Genomic DNA, 25869 nt, shown 5'->3' with positions numbered 1-25869 from the left:
ATTTCTGACAAGCACGCCATGTCCATTCAATGGAGAATGGATTACCTTTTCAACAAATTGTGTCAGGAAAACTGGATATCTTCATGTGAAAGAATGAAGTTGAGACCTTTACCTAACTCCATATACAAAAATTAACTCAAAGTGGACCACAAACCTAAATGTATGACCTAAAACTATAAAACTCTTAGAAGAAAACATGGGGCAAAAACTGCAGGACATTGGATTTGGTATTGATTTCATTTGGATATGAGATAATACCAAAGGCACAGGTAAAATAAAAAATAGAGAAATTGGACTGCATAACATTTAGGCATACATTTAACCAAGGAAGTAAAAGACCTAGACACTGAAAACTATGAAACATTGAAAGAATTCTAAGATGACACAAATAAATGGAAAGATATCTGGTGTTTGTAGATCAATAGAATCAATATTGCTGAAATATCTATACTACTCAAAGTGATCTACAGATTCAAGGCAATGCCTATCAAATTTCCAGTGACTTTTGTTCACACACATATACAAAAAAATCCTAAAATTTGAAAGAAACTACAAAAGACTTTAAAGATCTAAAGCATTCTTGAGCAATAAGAACAAAGTAAGAGGCATTACACATGCTTATTTTGAATTATATTTCAAAGTTATAGCAACCAAAACAGCATGGTACTGGTATAGAAATAAACCAGTGCAACAGAATAGAAAGCACAGAAATAAACCCACACATTTATGGTCAACTAATCTTTGACAAAGACAACAAGAGTACATAATGGGGAAAGGGTACTCTCTTGAATGGCACTGGGAAACCAGGATATCCATATGCAAAAAAATGAAATTGGAACCTTACCCTACACTTTACAGAAAAGTGAATAAGATTTAAACATATGACCTGAAACCATAAAACCTATAAAAGAAAACAGGGGAAAACTCCTTGCCATTGGTCTTTGTGATGATTTTTTAGATGTGACATCAAAAGCACAAGGAATAAAAAGCAAAAATAAATTAGAACTACATCAAACAAAAAAGTACACAACAAAGGAAACAACAGAATGGAAAGGCAGCACATGTAGTGGGAGAAAATATTTCCAACCATATATCTGACAAGCTATAAATATCAATATATATAAGGAACTCATATAACTAAATAGCAAAAAAATCTTCATAATCCCATTAATAACCTGTTAAGATGGACAAGGGACTGAAGAGACATTTATCCAAAGAAGACATACAGATGGTCAACAGGTATATGAAAAGGTGCTTAACATCACTTATCATCAGGGAAATGCAAATCAAAACCACCCTGAGATATCACCTCACAACTGTTAGAATAGCCATTATCAAAAAGTCAAAAGATAGCAAGTGTTGGTGAGGATGTGGAGAAAAGGTGTCCCTTATACATTTTTGTTAGGAATGTAAATTGATACAGTCATTATGGAAAACATGATAGATCTTCTTTACAAAATTAAAAATGGAACTGCTATATAATCCAGCAGTCTCAGTTCTGGGTATATCTAAGGAAAACAAAGTCAGTATCCTGAAGAGGTATCTGCACTCCCATGTTCATTGCAACATTACAGTAGTCAAGAAATGAACAACATAGTGTTCATTTATGGATGAGTGGATAAAGAAATGTGGACCAGGCATGGTGGCTTGTACCTGTAATCCCAGTACTTGGGGGTGGCCAAGGTGGGAGATAGCTTGAACACAGGAGTTTGAGTCCAGCCTGGGAAACATAGTGATACCCTATTCTATATAAAATTTTAAAAATTAGCTGGACATGGGGGCACATGACTGTGGTCCCAGCTACTCGGGAGGCTGAGGCAGGAGTATCACTTGAGTCCAGGAGGCTGAGGCTACAGTGAACTGTGATTGTGCCACTGTACTCCTGCCTGGATGACAGATGGAGACCCTGTCTCAAAAAGAAAGAAAGGAAGAAAACATTGTGTGTGTGTGTGTATCACCAAAATCCCAAATAAACACATCACATACACACACACACACACACACACACACACAAAATGAAATATTCATCCTTTAAAAAGTAGGAAATCATGCAATTTGTGACAACATAGATGAACCTGGAGGATATTATGCTAAGTGAAATAGCCAGACACAGAAAGACAAATACTGCACTATCCCAGTTACATATGGAATTCTAAAAAGCTTGAACTCAGAGAAACAGAGTAGAAGGGTGGTTACTAGGGGTCAGGGAGTGGGGGAATTAGGAAATGTTGGTTGAAGGGTAAAACGTAGAGTTATCAGATGAATAAGTTCTTGAGACATAATGTCCAGATTGGTGACTATAGTTAATATATTCTAACTTGGAATTTGCTAAGAGTATAGCTTAGGTTTTCTGACCACACACACGCACACATGTGGCAACTACGTGAGGTATATGTTAATTGGCTTGATTGTAGTAATCATTTCACAGTAGGTAAAATATGTTCTTAAATATATGCACTTTTAATTTGTCAATTATACCTTAATAAAAGCTGAAAAAAGCGTCAAGAATAACATACTTAGGAATCAACTTTACCAAGGAGGTGAAAGTCTTGTACAATGAAAATTATAAAACAATGCTGAAAGAAATTAAAGTAGACATAAAGGGAAAACACATCCTATGTTCATGGATTGGAAGACCAATATTGTTAAGGTGTCAATACCACACAAAACAATCTACAAATCCAAGAGAATCACAATAAAAATCCTAATGATGTTATCTGCAGAAAGAAGAAACCCCATCCTAAAATTCATATGGAATCTCAGGGGACCTTGAATAGCTAAAACATTCTTGAAAATGATGAACAACATTGGAGGACTCACACTTTCTGATTTCAAAACTCACTACAGGCCAGGTAAAATGGCTCACACCTGTAATCTCAGCACTTTTGAAGGCTGAGGTGGGAGGACTGCTGAGCCCAGGAGTTTGAGACCAGCCTGGGGAACACAGGGAGACCTCATCTCTACAAAAAATAAAATAATCGGCCAGGTGTAGTGGTAAACACTTGTATTCCCAGCTACTCAAGAATCTGAAGTGGGAGGATTGCTTGAGCCTGGGAGATTGAGGTGGCAGTAAGCAGTGATAATGCCATTGTACTCCAGCGTGGGCAATAGAATGAGAATGTCTGAAAAACAAACAAAAACCCCAACTTATTACAAAGCTACAGTAATCAAAACTATGTGGTATTGATATAAAGAAAGATGTAGAGACCAATGGAATTCAATAGAGAGCCCAGAAATAAACCATTGTATACATGATCAAATGATTCCTGAGAAGAGTGCCAAGAGCATTCAATAGGGAAAGTGCTGTATTTTCAACAAATGGTGCCAGGAAAACTGAAGTTGAGACCCTTACCTAATACTATGTACAAAAATTAACTAAAGAGAATGAAGTTCAGATCCTTACCTAACACCATGTATAAAAGAGAATGAAGTTGAGACCCTTACCTAACACCGTGTAGAAAAACTTACTCAAAATGGGTCAAAGTCCTAAAACTATAAAGTCTTATAAGGAAACATAGGGGAAACATTTTACATCATTGGATTTGGCAGTGCTTCTTGCATATGACACCAAAGGCACAGGCAATAAAAGTAAAAATAGATAAATTGTACTTGCACAGGCAATAAAAGTAAAAATAGATAAATTTAAAAATTTTACATTGTGTACATTAAAAGAATATCAACTAAGTAATAAGACAACCTACAGGATGGGATAAAATATTTGCAAATCACACACCTGATAAGGGATTAATGCCCAGATTATATAGAGAACTTCTAAAAGTCATCACCAAAAAACAATGCAACTGAAAAATGGGCAAAGGGGCCGGGCACAGTGGCTTATGCCTGTAATCCCAGTACTTTGGAGGCCAAGGCAGGAGGATCACGAGGTCAGAAGATGGAGACCATCCTGGCTAACACAGTGAAACCCCATCTCTACTAAAAATACAAAAAACTAGCCGGGCGTGGTGGCAGGCGCCTGTAGTCCCAGCTACTCGGGAGGCTGAGGCAAGAGAATGGCATGAACCTGGGAGGTGGTGCTTGCAGTGAGCTGAGATGGTGCCACTGCACTCCAGCTTGGGCAACAGAGCGAGACTCCTCAAAAAAAAGAAAGAAAGAAAGAAAAAACATGGGCAAAGGACTTGGACAGACATATCTCCAAAGAAGGTATACAAATGGAAATTGTACATGAAAAGTTGTTTAATGTCACCGATCATGAGGAAATACAAGTCAAAACTACAACCCTACATACACTCAGACGACTACTATTAAAAAACAATCACAGCCTAAGCAACACAGTAAGACCCATCTCTGGTACCAGCTACGTGGGAGGTTAAGGTGGGAGGATCGCTTAAGCCCAGAGGTCTAGGTTGAGGCTGCAGTGTGCCATAATCACACCACTGCATTCCAGCCTAGGTGACAGAGCCAGACCTTGTCTCAAAAAAATCCCAAATAAACAGAAAATAACCAGTGCTGGTAGGGACATGGAGAAATTGGAATCCTTGTGCACTGTTAGTGGGAATGCAAAATGGTGCAGCCTCTATGTTAAACAGTTTGGTGGTTCCTTCAAAAATTAAAAACAGAATTATCTGATCCATCAACTCTACTTCCGTGTATTTACCCAGAAGGATTAAAAGCAGAGTCTCAAAGATATATTTGTGTACCTGTATACCCATGATTATAGTGGCATTATTTAGACCAGTTAAAACATCAGTGCAACCCAAATGTCCATGGATGAATGGATAAGCAAAATGTGGTGTATACATACAATGTAATATTATTCAGTTTTAAAAATAAAAAAGAAATTCTGACACATGCCACGACATGGATGAACCTCGAGGCCATTATGTTAAATGAAATACAGCAGTCACAAAAAGAGTACTGTATGTTTCCACTTACATGAGGTAGAATAGTCAAATCAGAGACATAGAAAGTAAAAGGTGGTTTTCAAGAGATGGAGGTGGTGGGGGAATTAGGGAATTATTGTTTAATGGATATAGAGTTTCAAAATTACAAATGACCAGTGTTATGGAGATGGATGACAGTGATGATTGCACAACATTGTGAAAGTATCTAATACATTCACTGAATTGTACACTAAAATTGGTTAGGATGGTAATTTTTATGTTAAGTGTATTTTACCACAATAAAAGATTTGGAAATCAACAATAAACAGAAATCCCAGAAGATAACATAAGAAGAAATCTAGATGATCTTTAGTTTGGTGATGACGTTTTAGATATGACACCAAAGGCATGATTCATGAAAGAAATAATTGATAAGCTGGACTTTGTTAAAAATAAAAGTGTCTGCTCTGTAAAACATACTCTCAAGAGGATGAAAGGACAGGCCACAGAAGGGAGACAATACTTGTAAAAAATATATCTGATAAAAGACTGTTATCCGAAATATAGAAAGAACCTTAAAAACTTAACAATTAGAAAACAAACAACCTGATTACAAAATGAACTGAAGACCTTAACAGACATCTCACCGATGAAGATACACAGACAGCAACTAAGTATACGAAAAGATGCCCCACATCTTATGTCATTAGGGAAATGGAAATTAAAACAAGAAATGTGATATATCTACACGCTTATTAGAATGGCCAAAATTCAAAACCCTGACAGTACCAAATGCTTGCCAATATGTGGGGCAACAGGAACACTCATCCATTGCTGGTGGGAATGCAAAATGGTACAGCCACTTTGACATACACCATTAATGGGAATGTAAAGTAGTGCAGCCCTGGTGGAAAAGAGTTTGGTGGTTCTTCAAAAAATTAAAAATGGAATTATCACAGGATCCATCAATTCCACTTCTGAATGTGTATATATATCCCCCAAATAATCCAAAGTATATTGAAATTGGTGGTTTCTTATAAAATTAAACATTTTCTTACCATGCAATTCAGCAATCACATCCTTGGTATTTACTCAAAGGAGGTGAAGACTTACATTCACATAAAAATCTGCACATAGATGTTTACAGAAGCTTTATTTGTGATTGTTGAAATTGGAAGCAACCGAGATGTCCTTCCGTAGGTGAGTAGACAGATAAACTGTAGTACATCCAGTCAATGAAATACTATTCATCACTAAATAGAAATGAGCTATAAAGCCATGAAAAGATAGGGAGGTAATTAAAAAACATATTACTATGTGAAATAAGGCAATGTGAAGATACTACATACTATATGATTCCAATCATATTGCATTTCAGAAAAGACAATGCTATGGAGACAGTAAAAAGTTCAGTGGTTGCCAAGGGTTGGTGGGGAAGAAGGGATGAATAGGCAGTGCAGAGTACTTTTAGGGCAGTGAAAATGTACAAATGTATATAAATATACAGTATCTGTATGATACTATAATGGTAGATACATGTATATTAGTCTGTTCTCACACTGCTATAAAGAACTACCTGAGACTGGGTAATTTGTGAGAAAATATGTTTAATTGACTCACAGTTTTGTAGACTGTACAGTAAGCATGACTGGCAGGCCTCAGAAACTTAAAATCATGGTGGAAGGCGAAGGAGAAGCAGGCACATCTTTACCATGGAGAGGGAAAGAAAGCGAGATGGGAAGTGCCACACACATTTAAACAACCAGAACTCATGAGAACTCACTTACTATCATGTGAACAGCAAGGGGAAGTTTGCCCCCATGATTCAGTCACCTCTCACCAGGCCATCTCCCCTGACACATGGGGATTACAGTTCTAGATGAAATTTGGGTGGGAACACAGAGCCAAACCATATCAACATGTTCCACATTTGTAGAAACCCACAGAATGTATACCCCAAGAGTGAGCCCTAATGTTAACTAGGGACTTTGATAATAAAGTATAAATGCAGATTCATAAGTTGTAACAAAGTTGCCACTCATAAGTTCATAAGTTGCCACTCTGGTGGGAGAGTTGGTAATGGGAAAAGCTGTGTATGTATGGGTGCAGTGGGTATATGGGAAATCTCTGTACTTTCCTCTCAATTTTGCTGAACCCTAAAACTGCTCTAAAAATATAAAGTCTTTAAAATACACATAAACACATACAGACAATCGAATAGAGCATTGTAATGGTACATTACCGAAAATCAACAAACACAAAAAAAGGCAGTAAGGGAGGAAATGTTGTATTTAAAAAGTGTAAGGGGGGGAAAAAAAGGCACAAAATGTCAGAATTTCTTTTTTATAAGTACTTTAAATGTAAATTGATTAAATTCTCCAAAAGGCAGAGGTTAGCAGAATGGATTTAAAAGAAAACCATCAACCTATGTTATTTATAACAAATTCGCTTTTGATCTAAAGACACAAGTAGATTGAAAGTGAAAGAATGAAAAATGATATTTCATACAAATAGTAACCTAAAGAAAGCTGGAGGTAAGTATACTAATAAAAGAAATAAACTTGAATTTTAAAATTGTTAGAGGAGACAAAAGAGGACATTACATACTGAGAAAATGGTAAATTACTCAAGACTTTGTAATTGGAAATGTAGACACACCAAAATATAGAGCCCCAGAATATAAGAAAATATATTGACAGAATTGGAGTTTAAAAGACAGTTCTACAATAATGCTTAGGGACTTCAGTAAGTTACTTTCGGCAATGGGTAGAATCAAAGAAGAAATGAAAACAGAAACTTAAAAATATCTTCAGACAAATGACAGTGGAAACACAACATACCAAAAGCAAAACATTCAGCAAAAGCAGTTCTAAGAGGGAAGTTTACAGTGCTAAATGCCTTGCCTACATTAAAAAAAGAAGAGATATCTCAAATAAATAGCCTAAAATTATACCTCAAGGAATTAGAAAAAGAAGAACAAACTAAAGCCAAAGTTAGTAGAAGGAAAGAATAAAGATCAGAACAGAGACAAATTAGAATAGAAAAACCATAGGGGAAAAAAGTCAATAAAACTAAGACTTCAATTTTTGAAACAAAGAATTGATTTTTGAAAAATAAAATCAACAAACTCTTGGACCAAGAAAAAGAGAAGACAAAATCAGAATGAAAATGGAGAATATATTACAACAGGTACTTCAGAAATAAAAAGGATCATAAGGGACTTTTATGAACAATTATATCCAAACAAATTGAATAACCTAGAGGAAATGGATAAATTGCTAGAAAAAATACAACCTGCTAAGATTAAATCAGGAATAGAAAGCCTGAACAGACCAACAGCAAAGAGATCACAGTGGTAAACTAAAGAGCTTCTGCAAAGCAAAAGAAATTATCAGTAAACAGACAACGTATACAATGGGAGAAAAAATATTTGCAAACTGTTCATCTGACAAAGGTCCTATATCCAGAATCCATAAGGAACTTAAACCGATCAACAAGCAAAAAACAAATAATCCAATTGAATCAGCAAAGGATATGAACATACATTTCTTAAAAGAAAATACACAAGTAGCCAAACAAAAAAACATGCTCATGATCACTAATAATCAGAAATGTGAGTCACAGCCACAATGAGACCAGGCGCAGTGGCTCACACCTGTAATCCTAGCACTTTGGGAGGCCGAGGCACGTGGATCATCTGGGGTCAGGCATTCGAGACCATCCTGGCCAACATGGTGAAACTCCGTCTCTACTAAAAACACAAAAAGTAGCCAGGTGTGGTGGCAGTCACCTGTATTCCCAGCTACTCGAGAGGCTGAGGCAGGAGAATTGCTTGAACCCGGGAGGTGGAGGTTGCAGTGAGCTGAGATTGTGCCACTGCACTCCAGCCTGGAAGACAGGGCAAGACTCTGTCTCAAAAAAAAACAAACAAAAAAAACAACAAAAAAAACCCCACCAAGTCATAATGAGATACCATCTCACACCAGTCAGAATGGCAATTATTAAAAAGTCAAAAAAATAAAAGTGGCTGGGAAGGCTGCAGAGAAAAGAGAACACTTATACACTGTTGGCAGGAATACAAATTAATTCAGCCATTGTGGAAAGCAGTTTGGAGATTTCTCAAATGAAAAACTGAAAACAGAACTACCATTTGACCCAGCAATCCCATTACTGGATATATATTCAAAGGAAAATAAATTGTTCTATCAAAAAGACACATGCACTTGTATGTTCATCACAGCACTATTCACAATAGCAAAGACATGGAATCCACTTAGATGCCCATCGATGGTGGATTGGATAAAGAAAATGTGGTACATGTACACCATGAAATACCACGCAGCTGTAAAAATGAATGAACTCAGCCAGGTGCGGTGGCTCTCACCTGTAATCCCAGCACTTTGGGAGGCCAGGCAGGTGGATCACCTGAGGTCAGGAGTTCGAGACCAGCCTGAGCAACATGGAAAAACTCCACCTCTACTAAAAATATGAAATTAGCTGGGCATGGTGGTGCATGCCTCTAATCCCAGGTACTCAGGAGGCTGAGGCAGGAGAATCACTTGAACCCGGGAGGCAGAGGCTGCAATGAGCCGAGATTACACCATTGCACTCCAGCCTGGGCAACAAGAGCGAAACTCCATCTAAAAAAAAAAAAAAGAAAGAAAGAAAGAAAGAAAGAAAGAAATATGAATGAACTTATGTCCTTTGCAGCAACATGGATGCAGCTAGAGACCACTATCTTAAGCAAATTAATGCAAGAACAGAAAACCAAATACTGCATGTTAAACACTGAGTAAACATGAACATAAAGATGATCAACAGACACTGGGGACTACTTGGGGGAGGAACAGAGAGGTGGGCTGAAAAACTACCTACTGGGTACTATGCTCACTACCTGGGTGATAGGCTTATCCACACCCCAAACCTCAGCATCATGCAATATACTCAATATACCCATCATGCAACGTACAAACCTGTACATATACCCTCTAAATCAAAAATAAAAGTTAAAAAAAAAAAAAAACCCTCCAACAAAGAAAAGCCCAGAACCAGATAGCTTCATGGCTGAATACTACCCAATATTCAAATAATACTAATACTTGTTAAACTCTTCCCAAAAAAATGGAGCTAAACGGAATACTTCCTAACACATTTTATGAGGCTAGCATCACCTTGATACCCAGGTGAGACAAAGGCATCACCAGAAAGGAAACTGTAAGCCAATATAACCCTAGAATACTGATGCAAAAATCCTTAATAAAATATTAGCAGACTAAATTTAACAACACAGCAAAAAGATTATACATCATGTCCATGTGGAATTAATCCCTGGCATGCAAGTCTGGTTTAATATACATGTGGCAATCAATGTGATATACACTAATAGACTGAAAGATGAAAACCACATGATCATCTCAATTGACACACAGAAAGCATTTGATGAAGTTGGACATCCTTTCTTGATAAATTCTAACAGTTCAGGTATAGAAGGAACACTCCTCAATATAATGAATGCCATTTATGAAAAGCCCACAGCTAACATTATAATCAATGAGGGAAAACAAAAGCTCTTCCACTATGATCCAGTACAAGGCAAGGATGCCCACTCTAGCTGCTTCTACTCAATGTAGTACTGGAAGTACTAGCAAGACCAAACAGACAAGAAAAAGAAATGAAAGGCATTCAAATCAGAAAGAAGTAATATTATCTCTATTTGAAGATGACGTGATCCTACATATAGAAAACCCCAAAGACTCTGCTAAAGAAACCTGTTAGAACTAATAAATGAGTTCAGTAAAGTTGTAGAATATAAATCAATATAAAAAAGTAGTTGCATTTCTATACACAAATAATGACCTGGCCAAAAAAGAAATCAAGAAAACAATCCCATTTATGATAGCATCAAAAAAAATGCTTAGGAATAAATTTAGCCAAGAAGATGAAAAACCTGTACACTGAAAACTATGAGTCATTGATGAAAGAAATTAAACAAGATACAAATAGATGGAAAGATATCCCATGCTCATGAATCTGAATAATATTGTTAAAATGTCAATAATATCCAAAGCAATATACAGATTGAATAAAATCCCTATCAAAATCCCATGGAAAATTTTTTTAAATTCTGAAGTTCGTATGGAATAGCAAGAACCTTTACTAGCCAATGAAATTCTGAAAATTCTGTTCTGAAAAACAAAGTTGGAGACATCATACTTTCTGGTTTATTTTACAAAACTGTTGATCAAACAGTATGGTCCTGGCATGAAAAACAAACATGTAGACCAGTGGAACAGAATAGAGAGCCAAGAAAGAAATTCAAAGATATACGATCAACCAATTCTCCACAAGAACATGAAGAAAACAACACAGAAAGGATAGTCTCGCTCATAAATGATGTTAGGAAACCCAGTTTTGTGTCTTGTCCAAACCATGGCCCGCAGACCACATGTAGCCCAGGATGGCTTTAATGAGGCCCAACACAAATTTGTAAACTTTCTTAAAACATTGAGTTTTTTTTTTTTTTTTTGCATTTATTTTAGCCAATCAGCTGTTGTTATTGTTAGCGTATTTTATGTGTGGCCCAAGACAATTGTTCTTACAATGTGGCCCAGGGAAGCCAAAAGATTGGATATCACTGCCTTACACCATAAATAAAAATAAACTCAAAATGGATAAAAGACCTAAGCATAAGACCAAAACCCAAAACCAGAAGAAAACAGAAGGGAAAAGCTCGACATGGCTCTGGCAGTGATTTTTTGGAGATCACACCAAAAGCTCAGGCTACAAAAACAAATAATTGGTATACCGTCAAACTAAAAAACTTCTGCACAGGAATGGAAACAGTCAACAAAATGAAAAGGTAACCTATGGATTAGAAGAAAATATTTGCAAACCATGTATCTTATAAGGGGATAATATCCAAAATTTATAAGGAATGCATACAACTCAATAGCAAGAAAACAGATAACCCAAATAAAAAATGGGCAATGGACCTGAGTAGACATTTTTGCAAAGAAGTTATAAAAATGGCAAACACATATATGAAAAGACATTTAATATCATTAATCATCAGGGAAATGCAAATCAAAATTACCATGAGATATCACCTCACACCCATTAGGATAGCTATTAAGTGTTGGCTAGGGTTAGGGAACTCTTGTACAGTGTTGGTGGGACTGTAGATTGGTGTAGCCATAATGAAAAACAGAATGGTGACTCCTAAAGGAATTGAAAATATACCATCATCCGACCCAGTAATCCCTCTTCCTGGGTATATTCCTAAAGAAAATGAAATCGCCACCTCGTAAAGATATCTGCACTCTTATATTCATTGTGGCATTATACGCATGAGTCACAATATATAAACTTAAGTGTCCTTTGATGGATGAATAAACTGTGGTGTATATGTGTACAATGGGATATTATTCCGCATTAAAAAAGAAGGAAATCCTGCCACTTGCCATATGGATGAAACTGGAAGACATTATGCTAAGTTAAATAAGCCAAATACAAATGAAAGTTTTAAATAATCTCACTTATATGTAGAATCTTAAAAAGAAAAAAGTCAAATATACAGAGATAGAATAAAATAGTTGTTACCGTGGGCAAGGTGTGGTGAAAGAAAATGGAAAGATGTAGGTCAAAGGATACAAAGTAGCAGATATATAGGATAAACAAGTCTAGAGATCTAATGTATAACATGAGAATAGTTAATAGTGTATTGCATTTGGAATTTTTGTCAATTGAGTAGATTATAGCTTTTCTCACTTATACACACAAAAGAATAACTGTGAGATGATGGATATATTAATTTGCATCACTATGTTAATGATTTAACTGTATGTTTTATACACTAAATATGCATATTTTTAAAATTAAAAAAAAACAAAAACCACAAGATAATGTACAGCCAGACAAAAGCCCAATAAGAAAAGAGAGGACTTGAACAATACTATAAACCAACTAGACCTACAAACAAATATGGACATTCCACTTAACTACACATTCTTCTTAAGTGCACATGGAACATTCCCCAGGAGGGATGATACGTTAGGCCACAAAAAAGTCTCAATAAATTTAAAAATAAAGAAATCACATGAAATATCTTCTCTAACTACAATATAGTGAGGCCAGAAATCTGTAACAGAATAAAAATATAAAAATTAACAAATTCATGGAAATAAAACTACACACTCTTTAAAAATTATTATGTCAAAGAAGACATCAGAATGAAAATTATAAAATACTTTCAAAAAGTGAAAATGAAGACACAACATACTCAAACTTATGGGATGTAGTGAAAGAAGTGCTTAGAGGAAAAATTATAGCTGTGAATGCCCACACTGAAAAAGAAGGAGGATCAATAACCTAATATTATACCTTATGTAACTAGAGAAAGAAGAACGAACTAAACCTAAAGTTAAAAGAGAGAATGAAATAATATGTATGAGAGTGGAGATAACTGAATTCGAGATTAAATACACAACAGAGATAATTTAACAAAACCAAAAGTTGCTTATTTTTGAAAAGATCAAAGTTGAAAACCTTTAACTAGAATTAGTAAGAAAAAATTAGAGAAGTTGCACATATCTAAAATCATAAACAAAAGTAGGAACACAGCAGAAAAAAACAAAAATAAGAAAAAAAGTGGGAACGATATAACCTTATGGAAATAAAAAGTGTGATAAGAGAATAGTATGAATAACTGTATACCAACAAATTATATAACCTAGATAAAATGGACAAATTCACAAAATACTAATATAAAAAAGAAATTGAAATTATGAGCAGACCCATAACAAGTAGAAAGTTTGAATCAGTAACCAAAAACCTTCCAATGAAGAAAATGCTACGACCAGATGGCATCACTGTTGAATTATACCAAACACTTGAAGAATTAACTCAAACTCTTCCAAAAAACAGAGGAGGAGAAAACACTTTGCAATACATTCTATGAGGCCAGTATTACATGGATTCCAAAGCCAGACAAATATACCACAAGAAAAACTAGATACTAAAATATTTTATTTAACAAAGTACTAGTAAGCCAAATTCAGCAGCATATTAAAAAGGATTATTATATACCATGACCACATGGAATTTATCTCAGGAATGCAAGGGTGGTTCAGTACAAGAGTATCAATCAGTGTAATACACCACATTAATAAAATGAAGAAAAAAAACCCCATGTGATCATTTCAATTGACTCAGAACAAGCATTTGACAAAATTCAACAACCTTTCAGGATAAAAACATGGAACTTTCAAAATGTGTTAAAGAGGATTTGTGAAAAATCCACAGCTAATATACTTAATGAGAAAAAAACTGAAAAATTTCTCCCATAACCAAAAATAAGATATGGCTGTATGCTTTACCCAGTGCTACTGAACAATGTACTGAAAGTTTTAGCCATGACAATTAGGCAGATAAATAAACAAACAGGTAAATGAATAGCATCCAAATTGGAAAGGAAGCAGTAAAACTCTTTATTCAATAATGACATCTTATATCTAGAAAATCTCAAAGAATCCACAAACTAGTAGAGCTAATAAACAAGTCCATCAAAATTGCAGGGTATATGTTCAACATTTATTTAAAAAAATCATTTGTGCCTCTATATACCAGGAATGAACAGCCCAAGAAGGAAGTCAGTTTTTAAAATTCTACTTATAATAGCATCAAAAAGAGTAAAATAGCTGGGAATAAATTAAACCAAGAAGGTGAAAGACTTCTGCACTAAAGACTACAAAACACTGTTGACAAAAATTAAAGAAGACCTAAATAAATAGAACTATACATCCTGTGTTCACAGATTGGAAGATTTAATATTGTTAAGTTGACAATATTACCCAGTGATCTACAGATTCAATGTAACCCCTATCAAAATCCCAAGGGCCTTTTTATTTGCAGAAATTTAAAAACTGATTTTACAATGTAAATGGAATTTTTCCAGGGCCCTAAATAATCTAAAATCAATTGAAAAAGAATAAAGTTGGAAGACTCAGGCCTGCCATTTTCAAAACTTTTACAAAGCTGCAGTAATCAAAATAATGTGGTACTGACACATTGTGGTCTCTAGGACACAAGGATGGACATATAGACCAATGGAATATAATAGAGAACGTAGAAATAAACACTCACATATATGGTCAATTCATTTTCAACAAATGTGTCAAGAAATCAGTGGAAAGAGTAGTCTTTTAACAAATGGTGCTGGGGCAACTGGATCCTCATATATCAAAGAATGAAGTTGGACCCATACCTCATAGCATATAAAAATTATCTCAAAATGGATCAGAGACCAAAAAATAAGAGTTAAAGGCATAAATTCCTTAGTAGAAAACATGAGTAAATCTTTATGACTTGAGATTGGAAATAAATTCTTAGAAATGGCACAGAGAACACAACATTGTAAATGTACTAAGTGACACTGAATTGTATATTTTGAAATGTTATTTAAAAAAATTTAAAGGGTGCATAGAAGACTAAAAAGAAGCACAGACAGAATTATCACCAGAAAAATAAGGCTCAACATTAAATGTCAACATGGAGAACACATGTCAGAAATAGACAGCCCAGAGCAGCAGCTATAGTGGAGGCTCTTGCGAATGACTAAGATTTGAGGTGGCAGCCTCAGAGAATCACTTCTTGGGGGTAGATTCGATTGATAGAGTAGATGTATCTCTCAGAGACATGGTAGGAAAGCCAAAGAATGGTGAGCATAGCTGCCATTTAGAAACTACCTACACATGCAAGCATAACAGATTGGTTGAAAGGTTATAGTACAGACACACTAAGGAATACTATGCAACTTTAGCAATAAAATGAGAAAGATCTCTGTGAATGGATATTGAGTGATTTCTAGGAGATGTTAGGTGAGAAAAGCAAAATTCAAAAGAGCATATATAGAATAGTACTTTTTTGGGAAATGAGAAAATTATCATGTCTCATAAAGAACACACACACACACAAACTATAAACTAGAAAACACTGAAACTGGTTACCTATAAGGGGTAGGGGGAATTAGGATGGAAGAGATATGGATGAGAGGAAGATTTCTCTCAGTAGCTCCTTTTGTTTAGTATTGACTTTTGGAAGTATGTTAATGTTATATGTATTTTAAAAATAAAATGAACAAGATAGGGACCACTTCTGAGATGGTGGAATGAGCACCTTGGTATAACCACTCCCTGAGAAGCAATGATAAAACTGGACAAAACTGTCAAAAACAACCATTTAAGAAGTCTGGAAATTAACCAAAGAAATATAAAAATTGAAAAGTACTAATTAAATAAAAAAAAATTAAACCTTCCTAAGAATAGCAGGGTTTGTTCTGATTTAACATGGGGCTGCCATCTCCCCACCCAAGCTCAGGGGCACAGTAGATTTAAGGACCAGCAACCAAGAAGGCTCATCTGATGTTGAATTCCACAGAAAACCCTATGCACTATGTCAAGCAACAGCGATTTCAGTGGCAAATAATTGGAGGCAGCCAACATCACAGCAACCTAATGTTCCAATACTGGTTGGGCAAGCGACAGATTAAGAAAAATTTTAAAAGGAAGTCTGGAGATATGGAAGATTGTACATTCTCACAGGAGAGATCAGAGAGGTTTCCTGCTATCTACTTATCCTTGGCTGACTGTGAGACCTTTTGAAAACAGACAGTAAAATACAGGACAGAGTTGTAAAGTGCCTGAACTTTGAATGTCCCAACCCACACATAGATCCCCTCAGCAGAGGGTGGAAGATTCACTGGCTCAAGATGTTTAAACAAATGTCTGACTAATCATGGTTTAACCACTAGGTTATGCTGATCCAGGGGTGACACCAATGAAGCCGGGCTTACAAAACAAACATAAGAGTTAAAACAAACAAAACTGAGCAGAGACACCAGTGGCTGCACATTGCAGGAGAACACAGACGCTGCAGAATCCATGCAGAGAAGGCATAAACAAGCCAACAAACAAACGAGCAACAGAAATCATCCCTGGTTAGGGAGAAGAATTAGAATCCAGTTTCTATGATATATTATCTAAAATAAGTTTTTAACAAAAAAATATTATGAGATATGCAAAGAAACAGAAAATTGTGACCCTTAAACAAGAATAATGAGCAGTAAATAGGAATTATCTCTGAGGGGCCCCAAATGTTAGGGCGTGATTTCAAAATAAGTATCATAACTATGTTCAAAGAACCAAAAGAAACCATATTAAAGAATGAAAGTGTGATGACAAAGACTCATCAAATAGATAATATCAATAAAGAGATAGAAATGATAAAGTAAACCAAATAGAAGTTCTGTAGTTGTGAAATATAATAACTTAGATGAAAAACTCACTAGTGGGGCTAAGCAAATTTGACCTGGCAGAAGAATCAGTGAACTTGAACATGGATCCATAAAGATAATTCAGACTGTAGAAAGAAAAATAATGAAGAAAAATGAAGAGACACCCATTGGATACCATAATATAGTGGTCCCTAACCTTTTTGGCACGAGGGAACAGTTTTGTGGAAGACAATTTTTCCACAGCCAGCTGGGGGAGGCTTTAGTTAGATTCTCATAAGGAGTGCACAACCTAGATCCCTCACATGCTCAGTTCACAATAGGATGTGCTCTCCTGTGAGAATCTAATGCCATCACTGATCCGACAGGAGGCGGAGCTCAGGCAGTAATGCTTGCTTGCCCACTGCTCACCTCCTGCTGTGTGGCCCAGTTTCTAATAGGCCACAGACTGGTACCAGTCCATGGCCCTAGGGTTGGGGAACCCCGTCCTAACAGGATATGTAACAATGTATGTGTAATTAAGTTGTAATATACATGTAATTAAGAGTAGAAAACATATGTGGAATTAAAGAGTAACAACATATGTGTTAATAAGAGTATTCAGAAGGAGAGAAGAGAAAAGGGCAGACAAAAATATTTGAGTAGATTATTAACCTGAAGCAGATTGTTTTCACTTAAGTTGCTTATTGTAACCTCCAGATTACACTTTCAAAATAGGGGACCCTTCCCCCCCTTCCCAGCGCCGCTGGGCCTGCAGGTCTCTGTTGAGCCGCGGACGTGGGTCTCAGTTCCGCAGGATGGGGTTTGTTAAAGTTGTTAAGAATAAGGCCTACTTTAAGAGATACCAAGTGAAATTTAGAAGACGACGAGAGGGTAAAACTGATTACTGTGCTCACAAACGCTTGGTGATACAGGATAAAAATAAATACAACACACCCAAATACAGGATGATAGTTCGTGTAACAAACAGAGATATCACTTGTCAGATTGCTTATGCCTGTATAGAGGGGGATGTGATAGTCTGCGCAGCATATGCCCACGAACTGCCAAAATATGGTGGGAAGGTTGGCCTGACAAATTATGCTGCAGCATATCGTACTAGCCTGCTGCTGGCCCGCAGGCTTCTCAATAGGTTTGGCATGGACAAGATCTATGAAGGCCAAGTGGAGGTGACTGGCGATGAATACAACGTGGAAAGCATTGATGGTCAGCCAGGTGCCTTCACCTGCTATTTGGATGCAGGCCTTGCCAGAACTACCACTGGCAATAAAGTTTTCGGCGCCCTGAAGGGAGCTGTGGATGGAGGCTTGTCTATCCCTCATGGTACCAAACGATTTCCTGGTTATGATTCTGAAAGCAAGGAATTTAATGCGGAAGTACACCGGAAGCACATCATGGGCCAGAATGCTGCAGATTGCATGCACTACTTAATGAAAGAAGATGAAGATGCTTACAAGAAACAGTTCTCTCAATACATAAAGAACAGCATAACTCCAGACATGATGGAAGAGATGTATAAGAAAGCTCATGCTGCAATATGAGAGAATCCAGTCTATGAAAAGAAGCCCAAGAAAGAAGTTTAAAAGAAGAGGTGGAACCGTCCCAAAATGTCCCTTGCTCGGAAGAAGGATCCGGTAGCTCAAAAGAAGGCAAGCTTCCTCAGAGCTCAGGAGCGGGCTGCTGAGAGCTAAACCAAACAATTTTCTATGATGATTTTTCAGATACAGGCAATAAACTTATGGACAGAAAAAAAAATAAAAATGAATGGGGGAAATAAACCAATAAAGGAATTAAAATGGTACTCTAGAACATATCTATTCAACATGCAGAAGGCAGTAAAGGAGGAAGAGAGGAACAAAAGTGATATGAGACATATAGAAAATAAATAACAACATGGTAGATATAAATCCTTCAGCATCAATAATTATATTACATATAAGTGAATTAAAAACTCAATAAAGGGCAGAGATTGCCAGACTGCCTTAAAAGCAGGATCCAAATATATATGGTCTGCAAGAGTCACACTTTAGATTCAAAGACATAGTTGAAAGTAAAATGGTGGAAAAAGATGACATGCAAACAGTAATAAGAAAGCTAGAGTGACTGTACTAAAATCAGACAAAATTGGCTAAGTGCAGTGGCTCACACCTGTAATCCCAGCATTCTGGGAGGCCGAAGCAGACAGAACACTCGAGGTCAGGAGTTCAAGACCACCCTGGCCAACATGGTGAAACCCTGTCTCTACTAAAAATTAGCTGGGCATGATGGCAGATGCCTATAGCCCCAGCTACTTGGGATGCTGAGGCAGGAGAACCACTTGAATCCGGGAGGCGGAGGTTGCAGTGAGCCAAGATCACGCTACTGCACTCCAGCTTGGGCGACAGAGTGAGACTCCATCTCAAAAATAAAATAAAATAAATAAAATCAGACAAAATAGACTTTAAAAACAAGCCGCGTTATTAGAGGTATTGAGAAACATTTTACAATGTTTACAAGAGAGAAAATTTAACAGGAAGAAATAGAAATCATAAAAATCATAAATAAAAATTTATAACAGCTAAAAACACAGCCCTAAAGTATATGAAATAAAACTGTCAGAACTGAAGAGAGAAACAGGCAATTCAACAATAATAGACAATTTAACAATAATAGTACGAACTCTTTCATATCCTTGTTGATTTTCTGTCTTCTTGTTCTATCAGTTATTCAGAGTGGGGTACTGAACTATTACCCAACCACTACTGTTGGATGAAGTGGTGGGAGGTGAGGCTATGTGGCACTCTGCTTAATATCCTCCCCTGTTCTGGTGTCAGGGAGACAAATGTGGAGCTGACTTTTCGTCAGAAACAGTGGTACCCAGAAAGTAGTAGGGTAACATATCCGAAGTGCTCAAAGTAAAAAAAAAAAAAAAAAAAAAAAAAAAAAAAAAAAAAAAAGTTGACCAAGAATACTGTATCCAGAAAAGTTTCTTTCAAAAATAAGGCAAAATAAAAACATTTCTAGATAAACAAAAACAGAATTTCTTGTTAGCAGACCAGCTTTGTAAGAACTACTAGAGGAAGTTCTTCAGGAAAAAGCAAGTGCTCCTAGTAAGTTCACATATATCCAAAAGCAAAGAACAAGGAGGTAAATAGGAGCAAAGCTGTTCTAGAGTAAGGAAATGCCACCAGTTGGTAACTCAAATCCATAAAAACCAAAAAAGTAGATCAAACATATGACATAAGGAGGTTAATAAAACAGAAACTAGGAATATATACTTGCTCTCCTTTCAGCTTTTTTAAAGATGTATCATTATACAATACGATTATAATAGTGCATAATGAAGATGTAATATATGTAACAATAATACCACAAAAGTGGTAAAACTGAATAAACTCATACAGGAATAACTTCTATATCTCACCAGGATTAATATAAATATGAAGTAAATTTTGAGACAATACATAAGGTAAGCCCTAGAGAAAACACTAATAACAAATAGAATATTGAAGAATCATAAATGAAAATTTATATTAGAAAATATTCACTAGATGGAAAAGAAAGCAGCAAAGGAGAAATAGAGGAACAAGAAATAGTACATAGAAAAGACAAAAAGTAAAACTGAGGATGTAAATATAACTATATCAGTAATAACATTAAATGTGAATGGATTACACAATCTAATCAAAGGCAGGAATTGTCAGACTGGATTTGAAAAACAGGATCCATCTGTGTTCCATCTATATGAGGCATACTTTAGATGAAAACTGCCGACTGAAAGTAAAAGGATGGAAAAATATATATCATGTAAGCAGCAACCATAAGTAACTTGAAGTGCTATAATAAAGTCAAAGGAGACTTTAAGAATGTTACTGAAGTTAAATGTGAATATCTCATAATAAAATGTCAGTTCATGAGAAGATATGATTATAAACATATATTCACCTAACAATAGAACTAAAACATATGAAGCAAAAACTGACAGAACTGAACAGAGAAATAGTCAGTTCAACAATAGCAGTTGGAGACTTCAACACTCCACTTTCAATAATGTGTAGTAGAAGAAAGAAGATCAATAAGGAAATAGAAGATATGAGCAACACCATAAACCAACTAGATTCAAAAGGTAATTATAGAGGACTTCACCCAACAACCAACATTGAATATACAGTATTTTCAAGTGCACATGAAGCATTCTCCAAGAAGGACCGTATGCTAAGTCACGAAACAAACCTCCATAAATTTAAAAGGATTGAAATAATACAAGGTGTTTTTTTCTGAATATAATGGAATAAAAGTAGAACCCAGTAGCAAAGAAATTAGGGAAACATACACATGTGGAAATTAAACAACACTACATTCTTAAATAATCAATGGGTGAAAGAATTCACAAGGGAAATTAAACGTGCTTTGAGATTAATGAAAATGAGGATACAACATAACAGAACTTATGGGATACATTTAAAGCAGTGCAGAGATGGAATTTTATAGCTATGAATGCCTGTATCAAAAAATAAGGCTTCAAATTAATAAGCGAACTCCCCACCTCAGGAAACTAGAGAAAGAAGAGCAAACTAAACCTAAAGCAAGTAGAAAAAAAACCAAAATAATAAATATTAGAGTAGAAATAAAATATGGAATATAAAAATAATAAAGTCAACAAATCCAAAACTTTGTTCTTTGAAAAGATCAGCAAAATTAACAAACCTTTGATAGATTGGTAAGAGAGAGGGAGAAGGAGAAGAAAAGAAAGGGAGAAAGGGGGAGGAGGAAAGAGAGAGGGGGAAGTGCATGAGGCGACGGAGGAGAGAGAAAAATCACTAAAATTGAAAATGAATGGCAGTTTTACAAATTAAAGGAAAAAAAAGAGGCTAGCTGCAGTGGCTCACCCCTGTTATCCCAGCACTTTGGGAGGCCCAGGCAGAAGAATTGCTTGTGGCCAGGAGTTCAAGAATAGCCTGCGCAACAAAGCAAGACCCTATCTCTACAAAATATTTTTTGAAAAACAGCTGGTGTTGTGGTGCACACCTATCATAAGGTAAGGGGCAAGGATCACTTGAGACTAAATCAAGGTTACAGTGAGCTATGATTACACCACTCTATTCCAGCCTGAGCAACAGAGAGAGACTCTGTTTCTGAAAAAGAAAAGGAAAAAGGAATGAATGAGGGAAGTATACTACCAACCTGACAGAAATAAAAAGGATTATGAAGGAATACTATGAACAATTTTGTGCCAATAAATTACACAACTTAGATGAAATGGACAAATACCTAGAAAGATGAAAACTGACTAAGAAATAAGCAGAAAATGTGAATGGATCTATAACAAGTTAAAGAGATTGAATTAGTTATCAGAACACTAGTCAAAAAGAAAAGCCCAAGAGGGCCAGGTGGCCAAATATCTAAAGAATATAAATTCTTTATGAACTCTTCCAACAAGAACAACAACAACAAAAAAAATAGAAGAGGAGGAAAAATTTTCCAATACATTCTTTGAGTCCAGTATCACCCTGACACTAAAATCAGATAAAAACATGAAAAGAGAACTTATAAAATTTATTTTACCCATTTTAGGTATATAGTTCTGTGGCATTAGGTAAATCCACGCTATTGTGCTTTATTCTTTCTTGATGTTGTAAATGGGATTGTTTTCTTAATTATATTTTCAGATTGTTTTTGACAGTGTATAGAAATACTATTGATTTTTGTATCTCGTTACAATAACTGTGATGAAAATGATGTAAAAGCCTCAAAACCCTCAACAAAATACTAGCAAGTAAAATCAAGCAATGTTTAAAAAGGATTACACATTATAACCAAATGGGACTTATTTCAGGAATGCAAGGTTGAATTAACATCTGAAAATCAATTAATGTAATGCACCATTATCAATAGAATAAAAGACAAAACACCACGATTTCTGTCAGTCTGTTCAGACTGTTACAACAAAATACCACGAACTGGTGGCTTATAAACACAGAAATTTATTTTTTTTGCAATTTTACAGGCTTGGAAGTTCAAGGTCAAGGCACTGGCAGATTCAGCGTCTGGTGAGGACCCACTTTCTGGTTCATGAACAGTTGTCTTCTTGTGTCCTCATATGATGGAAGAAAAAAAGGAGCTCACTGAGGTCTCTTTTACGAGGGCACTAATCCCTTCCATGAGGTCTCCACCCTCATGACCTAACCACTTCCCAAAGGCCTCACTTCCTAATACCAACATTGGGGGTTAGGATTTCAACATATACATCGTGAGGAAACACACATTCCATCTATAGCAATTAACGATAGAATAAAAGACACAGAAAAGCATTTGGGTGATAAAATTCAATACCCTTCCATGATGGGAGAAAAAGCCGTACTCAGTATACTAGGAATAGAAGGGAACATCTTCAACCTGATAAAGGGCATCTATTAAAAATCACAGTTAATATCATACTTAACAGCAATGACTGAATGTTTCCCCATTAAGATCAGGAACCAGACAAAGAGATCTGCTCTTTCCACTTCTATTCAACATTTACTGAGTGTTCTATCCAGGACAATTTGGGAAGAGAAAGAATCCAGACTGCAAAGAAGTAAAACTACTTGGAGATGGCATAATCTTTGTGTTAGTTCAGTTTTGCATTACTATAAAGGTACACCCAAGGCTGGGTAATTTATAAAGAATATTTTAATTGGCTCACAGTTCTTCAGGCTATACAAGAAATACGGCACCAGCACCTGCTCCTGGTGAGGGTCTCAAGAAGCTTACAATCATGGCGAAAGGCAGAGGGGCAGGCATATCACATGGCAAGAGCAGGAGCAAGGTGGAGGGAGGTGGCAGGTTCTTTAAACAACCAGCTCTTAGCATAAACTACCACAGTAAGAACTCGCTGATTACCATGGGGATGGTACCAAGCCATTCATGAGGGCTCCATGCATGATCCAAACACCTCCCACCAGACCCCGCCTCCAACATTGGGAATCATTTTAATATGAGATTTGGAAGGACCAAACATCCAAACCATATCACTGTTGTATACAGAAAACCCCAAGGAATCCATTGTGAAACAATGATAACTAATGAGTTCAGTAAGGTTGCAGGAGACAAAATCAGTATACAAAAATCAATTGTATTTCTACACACTGTCAAAAAACAATCTGAAAATATAATTAAGAAAACAACTCCATGTACAACAACCTGAAAAAAGAGTAAAGCACAACCGTGCAAATTTACCTAATGCCACAAAACTATATACCTAAAATGGGTAAAATAGTAGATTTTATGTACATTTTTACCATATTAAAGAAAAATAAAATACCTTGGGAATAAATTTAACAAAAGAAGTACAAAATTTATCCTCTGAAAAATTACAAAATGCTGTTGAAAGAAAAGAAGATACAAATAAATGGAAAGACATTACATACTCATAGACTAGAAGACTTAATATTGTTAAGATGGCAACACTCCCGGAATTGTGTTGATCTACAAATTTAACACAATCCTTACCAGAATCTCAGCTGGTTTCTTTGTAGAATAATAAACTGATGTTAAACTTCATATGAAAATGCAAAGGACCCGTAATAGCAACAATTTTGAAAAAGAAAAGTTGGAGGCTTCACACTTCCTGATCTCCAAAATGACTACAAAGCAACAGTATTCAAGAAAATGTGATACTGGCATGAGATAGATATATAGATCAAGGGAATAGAATCAGAGTGTTAAAATGGAGCCATACATCTATGGTCAATTGATTTTTGACAAGGATGCCAAGAACATTCAATGTGGAAAGAATAGTCAATCAAAACAATTGATATCCACATGAGAAAAATAAATTGGACCACTCCACATCATATACAAAAATTAACTCAAAGTGGATCAAAGACATAAATACATAACAGATAAAGCTATAAAATTCTTAGGGTAAACATAAGGGTAAATCTTTATGACCTTGGATTTGGCAGAGATTTCTTAGATATAACACCAAAGAACAAGGAACAACAACAAAAAAGTAGATATATTGGACTTCATAAAAGTTAAAAACTTTTGTGCTTCAAAAGACACCTTAAAGAAAGTGAAAAGACAACCTACAGATGGGAGGAAATATTTGCAAATAATTTATCCAATAGGGGACTTGTTACTGAATATATAAATAACTCTTACAACTCAAAAACAAAAAGACAAATATCCCAACTTAAAGAATGGATGAAGAATTGGAATAGACATTTCTTCAGTGATGACATATATATAGTCAATAAACACATGAAAAGATGCCCAACATGATTAGTCATAGGAAAATGTAAATCAAACCCAAAAGGAGGTACCAGTTAATAACCACTAAGATGGCTGTAATTGAAAAAAGATAATAGCAAGTGTTGGTGAGGATGTGGAGAAATTGCACAGTGCTCATATGCTGGTGGTGAGAATGTAAAATGATGTACCCACTTTGGAAATAATTGGTCAGTTCTTCAAAGAGATAGTTATCGGCCGGGTGCTATGGCTCACACCTGTAATTCCAGCTCTTTGGGAGGCCGAGGCGGGTGGATCACAAGGTCAGGAGATCGAGACTATCTTGGACAGCATGGTGAAACCCCATCTCTACTAAAATACAAAAAATTAGCTGGGCATGGTGACACGTGCCTGTAATCCCAGCTATTTGGGAGGCTGAGAAAGGGGAATCGCTTGAACCCAGGAGGCGGAGGTTGCAGTGAGCTGAGATCGCACCACTGCTCTCCAGGTTGGCGACAGAGCAAGACTCCGTCTCAAAAAAAAAAAAAAAAA

At 36.0% G+C, this 25869-nt stretch overlaps 1 protein-coding gene and 1 pseudogene across 5 annotated transcripts in view; one reads left to right on the top strand and one right to left on the bottom strand.

The window, feature by feature from the left end:
• The window catches only part of LOC105469770 (potassium voltage-gated channel subfamily Q member 1), a 402068-nt gene that overhangs the window by 215615 nt on the left and 160584 nt on the right, over window positions 1–25869 (bottom strand). The gene's annotated exons all lie outside the window — the stretch shown is intronic.
• LOC139357399 (large ribosomal subunit protein uL18 pseudogene) overlaps window positions 1–25869 on the top strand; it is a 37541-nt pseudogene extending 11672 nt beyond the window's left edge.

This window comes from Macaca nemestrina, chromosome 12 (genome assembly GCF_043159975.1).
Source record: "Macaca nemestrina isolate mMacNem1 chromosome 12, mMacNem.hap1, whole genome shotgun sequence".
NCBI classification, from domain to species: Eukaryota; Metazoa; Chordata; class Mammalia; order Primates; family Cercopithecidae; genus Macaca; species Macaca nemestrina.
Note: the sequence above shows the minus strand (reverse complement) of the source record. Positions and strands in the feature narration are given on the sequence as shown.